We start from the raw sequence: 6,166 nt of genomic DNA on the forward strand, positions 1-6,166 counted from the left end.
ATACATGGCAGCTTACAACTCTCTGGAACTCCATTTCCAGAGGATTTAATATCCTCTTCTGACCCCCACTGACACCAGGCATGCACAGGGCATAGGTAAACACTCACACGCATAAAATAAAAATGAATCAAATATACATTAAAAGGTGCATCAAGCAATTTCATCCCCCCGGCTCTCCATGATTGTTTTCCTCTACTTACATGTAGGCTTCCTTTGCTACAAGCCCACCACCACAAATTTACTGTCTTAAAACAAAGAATACAAGTTATCTCACAGTTTCTATAGGTCAGAAGCCTGAGCAATATTACTGGGTATCCTGCTTAAGGCATTCCAAAGCTGAAATCTTGGCACTGAGACCTCTCTAAGGTCAGGGTCCTCTCCCAAGCTCACCCCGTTGCTATGGGTGTAGGACTGAAGTGAGACCCTTGGGTTTTTGAGATTTGTTTGGTCTGCTCCCAGCTACCCATGACATAAAGATGTCTTCATATGCAGGTTGGCAAGAGGACTGGTTTTGTTTTTCTAGCCCTGCAGGATAGCATCATATTGGCTGGTCCCACTGCCTGTGAGCTCCACTGATTGTGCTATCCACAAAACAAGAAAGGGCACAAAAACATGGCACAGGAAACAACTTCTCCATCTTGTTTTTGTAGACAATATGCCTGATCATCACCTGGCGGCAGTGTAGGGCATGGCCCACTCTCGGAGATTTGACACTTGGTTTCATTGATACCCTATACTTTATCCTACTACTCCCTAACAGGAGTTAGACACCTCTCTGTCTTCTCCTACTAGTGAAGTTGTCTACATGAAAAGCTGTAAATAATCATTTCTTTTTCCAGGTCAAAGACAGTTGCTGCATATTGCCAAGTTCCCTTTATAGAGAGAAAAGCACTTGGCTTCCTTTCCTCTGAATATGTCAGCAGTTGTCAGGGGTTTTTGGTTTTGTTTTGTTTTTGTTTTTGAGGACTGAGGCTGAGTAACTTGACATAATATAAGAAAAAATTCCTGGGTGTTCAGAACTAGGTGATATGTAGAAGCAGATGCGTAGGACGAGAAAGTGTCTGCACCAGGATCAGAGATTCACCACTCCCCCAAACTTGAGGAACAATTCTAGGAAAAACATGCTGGGCTTCCGGACAGACACCGACGCCCCATTCCTGCCCATGACTGCCTTGTCATGCTGCCCAAAGTAGAGCCGGAAGCCCCAGGATAGGACAGATCGCATGGGAAACAGGCAGATGCCGGAAAACATGCAAGTGTCTCCATTTAAAATGGTGAATTCCTCCTATGATGAAGATGTGGAAGAGCTATGTCCTGTGTGTGGCGATAAAGTATCCGGGTATCATTACGGTCTCCTCACCTGTGAAAGCTGCAAGGGTCCTTTTTAAGCGAACTGTCCAAAACCAAAAGAAGGTGCACATGTATAGAGAACTAGAATTATCAAATTGACAAAACGCAGAGAAAACGATGTCCTTACTGTCAATTCAAAAAAAATGTATCAGTGTTGGAATGAAGCTGGAATCCATAAGAGCCAATAGAATACGAATACGAGGAGGCAGAAATAAATTTGGGCCGATGTACTAGAGAGACAGGGCTTTGAAGCCACAGAACAAAGCCCTCATTTGAGCCAAAAGCCTTAGGCTGGAAGCCCTATCTCAGGTGATCCGAGCAACGCCCTCAGACCTGACTTCTGCAATTCAGAACTTTCATTCTGCCTCCAAAGGTCTACCTCTGAGCCATGTAGCCTTGCCTCCGACAGGCTATGACAGAAGTCCCTTTGTCACATCTCCCAGTAGCATGGCAATGCCACCTCGTGGCAGCCTGTGTGATTACCAACCATAAAGTTTCAGTATCAGGTGTGGGGTGCTTGCCAGGGGAGCTTGTCGGGTCAATGACGGCTTTTACTTTTGAAGTGTGAACTAGATGGAAGTGTGAACCAGACAAGCCTCAAGTTCAAGCGACGATCATGGTTTACCTACAGCAAGAGCAGAGTAACCGAAACAGGCGGGAAATGCTGGGCACGTTTGGTTTTTTGCTCAAAATGGCGGACCAGCCTCTGGTCCCATTGTTGAGTGTGCCAGGAGTTCCCTGAAGAGGGAATTGAAGGTCTCCCAGTATTCCAACAGGACCAATGCTTAGCTTAGTACCTCATTTACTTCTAAGCATCTGAGTACAAAAGAGCAGACTGAGGGGTTGACTACGTTAGAAGAAAGTTCTTGCCAGCCCACCTAGTGCAGATTGACGGCAGCTGTGCGGCCCCTGAAGCAGACACAGTCTAGGAAGCTCGCAGAAAGGATGCAGGAAGTATCTTCGTCAGATATGTTTTCTAAGATTGTTAGACTTTGTGCTTACCACTGTCCTGGTCTCTCAAGGTGCCTTGAGGCTGCCTCTGTGAGCAAGTGATGGGTCCTGAGGCAGAAGTCATAAGTAATAACCTTGCTTCTGAGATGCAGGTCTGCTGATGTGTCTTATGTATAGGAATGAAGATAGAAACCCACTCTTATTCAGTAACATTGTACATTGTAATTTAATGGGATTTACATGGAGACCACAGACACTGACTGGCAACCTCATTACCTTCACTGAGTTTTTCTTCATGAAGATATTAAAATATTTTTATTATAAAAAAAAGAAAAAAAGAAAAAAATTACTGTTTCTTACTCTGTGGACTGTTCGTGGTTTTGTTTTGTTTTGTTTTGTTTGTTTTGGTTTTTTGTTATTTGTCTTTTTCTAATTTTGTTGATTCGGTGGTATCCTCTCAATTTCTTGAAGCTGCTAGTCTTTTTTGTGATTAAAAAAGGTCAACTAATTTTCCCAATTTCTGGACAGTTTTTGACTTCTAATGGTTTTGCTATAAAGAAATGAATTTGGTGATCTTTTATTGCCTTTGGATTTTGTACTGTAGACTGAAAAGCTGCCCAAACTCAACTGTTTTTAAAGGAAACCATCAAGGTTTTTGTTTGTTTGCTTGTTTGTTTTTCTTGTGGCTGATGCTCTCATGCTCTCTCTCTCTCTCTCTCTCTCACTCTCTCTGTCTCTCTGTATGTATCTCTGTGTCTCTGTCTCTCTGTATGTATCTCTGTGTCTCTGTCTCTCTGTATCTCTGTCTCTATTTCTCTCTCTGTCTCTCTCTGTGTCTCTGTTTCTCTCTGTCTCTCTGTCTTTCTGTCTCTGTTTCTCTTTCTGTCTCTGTCTCTCTGTCTGTCTCTCTCTGTGTGTCTGTCTCTCTTTTTCTCTGTCTCTCTCCCTGTCTTTCTGTCTCTCTGTCTCACCCTCCCTCCCTCTCTCTGTTTCTGTTTGCTTGCCTGCTTTTGTTTTGCGGTTTCTCTGTGCAGCCCTGGCTGTCCTGAGACTGTGTAGACTAGGCTGGCCTCAAATGCAGAAATCCTCCTGCCTCGGCTGCGATTAAAGGTGTGTGCCACCGTGCCCAACCGGTTTGGTGCTCTTGGAACTGAGGGTTTTAATATAGGACTGCCACTTTCAATCAGTAACTTTATTTCTCATGGAAAAATATAAAGGTCCCCGAGAGTCAGTGTCGAGAAGCCCCTCTTCCCGGTGCTACTCTGCAGAGTTGCTCAAAGGGAAATAGAAGAAGCCTCGCGGGTCCATCGTCTGGCAACACACAGTACAACCTGACCAAAATGCTTCGATAGGCTGAACTTGAAGAACTCAAAAAACAGGCAATGCTCACTGAGAGCAGGAGGCAGAGGTACTGACTTCAGAGACTGAAACTGCTCTTGGCCCATTGGCTTGTTTTTGTTTGCTCAGTGCTAGAGAATGAAACCGCGCCCTTGAGCTTGCCAGGGAAGCTCTGTGCAGGCTTCCGTATTCTTATTCAGGACAAAGTTCCTCCTCTCAGCACAAGTTACACAACTTTTAAGCCTTACTCTCCTCTGGTTCTTCCCAATTCTTCTCGGCTATCCTCGGTGTTCTTGGAGTCTCCAAGTTTTAAATACAGTTATATGTCATACTCTTGGTAAACCATCTGTGAGCTTTGAAAAATGTACAAACTGTCATCAGCACAGCAGTCATGCTACACAACAGCCTCGCAACTCCTGCCTGAAACCTTCTCCCGGGCTGTTGTTTCTCCCGGGCTGCTGTTTCTGCTTCCTAAGACAGAGGGTCCCATGTGCTCATCTGGAGCTTCGCCTGCTCCGGGATTATGTCACACACACACAGACACACACACACAGACACACACACATACACACACAATCCTGCCGCTGTGGTCTGTGTTTCTGTCCCGCCCGGTTCATGTGCTGAGACCTGATTCCCAATGTGTTTGCATTAAGAGGTGGGGACATGGGGAGGCGATTAAGTCACAAGTGCAGAGAATTTACAGGTAGGATTAGTGTTCCCATGTAAGAGGCCCACGGGCCTGCAAAGTGGCTCTGCAGGTAAAGGTGCCCGTCATCACGCCAGACGACCTGAGTGCACGCACTCACACACACACACACACACACACACACACACACGCAGAATAAATAAGAATGTAATAAAAAAAAAAAAAGATGCCAGGCAGCGGTGGCACACACCTTTAATCCCAGTTCTTGGGAGGCAGAGGCAGGCGGATTTCTGAGTTCGAGGCCAGCCTGGTCGACAGAGTGAGTTCCAGGACAGCCAGGGCTACACAGAGAAACCCTGTCTGGTGGGGGGGGGGGGACAAAAAACAAAAAGAAAAAAGAAAGAGGTGTGAAGAGGTTTCCTCCTCTTACAGTGGAAGGGCACTCACTGGTCACGTCATTAGCAAGAAGTCGGCCTTCAGTGGATGCTGGTCTGCTCACCTAAAGCCTGGACTTCCCTGTGTCCTGAACTGTGCATATTAAATTTACATTCTTTACCAATGACTCCCTGTGAACTGCTGTGCTATGCCTAGACCTCAGCTCGTGAGCCACCCCCTCTACACTGGAGAGACACTCATTGTGTCATAGGGAAAGGATATCACCTTTTTCCTTTACTGCATATCGAGAGAGCTGTCCGAAGGACGCGTCACTGTTTGTACAAGCTAAGGTTATTTAAGAGGTTTCCAGTTTTCTAACTAACTATGTGTACACACACACACACACACACACACGGATCAGTATGTTGCAGATCCCACGGGGTGTACGTGTGTGTGTGTGTGTGTGTGTGTGTACACATAGTTAGTTAGATACATTGTATTCTCTCCTCTCTTCCTTTCCTTTCTCTATTTTCTTTTCCTTTCCCATCTTTTTCTTTTCTTCCCTTTCTGTAAGCAACTAGTACAATTTTTTCACTGCTAGTAAAACACACAGTTGATTTTTCAAGATGTAATTTTTATATGACATATACTAACTAACTTAATTAGTTCTGGGAGCTTTTATAAGTGTCTTCCTTTTTTTAAAAAAAGTTTTTAATATTTTTTAAATTATATAAATGCCTGTCTGGGGACGGGGGTGTGTGTGTGTGTGTGTGTGTGTGTGTGTGTGTGTGTGTGTGTGTGTGCACAAAAGCATGTAGTGCCTGAAGAGGCCAGTAGGGGGCGCCAGGTGTCCTGGAGCTGATGTTTGTAAGCTGCCCTGCATTAGGGCTGGGAGCTAAACTCTGCAAAAGCAGTGTGTTCTCTTCGCCACGGAGCCATCTTTCCAGCCGTCCCTTCAATCTTTCTGTGTAACAGTCGTCTGTTAAGGGAAACAGTTTCCATTTCTTCCTCACTTCCCATGCCTTGTATACCTCCCCCTTGCCTCATCCCATTTATTGCCTTCGGTACAGTGAGGGGATCTCAGCCTTCCTAACGCTGCCACCACATAACTCGATTCCTCGTGCTGTGGTGACCCCAACCATAAAATTATCCCATTGCTACTTCATAACTGTAGTTGTGGTACTGTTACGAATCATAATGTATCTGATATGCAGGGTATCTGATTGGCGACCCCAAGGGGGTCACAGCCCACAAATTGAGAACCAGTGTAGTAGGTTTGATGACAGTGGATAGTCTGTCTTCTGGTTGTTCTCAGGAAAACATTGTTTTATCATGAAGTAGAACATTAACTGCGGGATCTTCGTAGATCCACTTAATAATATTAAGTGGTTCACTTCTGTCCCCTGCTAAAGTGGACGGAGCCTGGAACTCGGAGCCAAATACACCCTTCCCCTATGCTGTGCATTTTATCACAGCCACAGAAAACACTTAAGACACTTATTCAGT

The 6,166-nt window shown here is 45.1% G+C and overlaps 1 pseudogene; it reads left to right on the forward strand.

Annotated features, from left to right (window-relative positions):
* Positions 1-1,129: 1,129 nt before the first annotated feature.
* Positions 1,130-2,139, forward strand: LOC127683722 (nuclear receptor subfamily 5 group A member 2-like; annotated as a pseudogene).
* The last annotated feature ends 4,027 nt before the right edge of the window (positions 2,140-6,166 follow it).

Source organism: Apodemus sylvaticus, chromosome 4, assembly GCF_947179515.1.
Source record: "Apodemus sylvaticus chromosome 4, mApoSyl1.1, whole genome shotgun sequence".
Lineage (NCBI taxonomy): Eukaryota > Metazoa > Chordata > Mammalia > Rodentia > Muridae > Apodemus > Apodemus sylvaticus.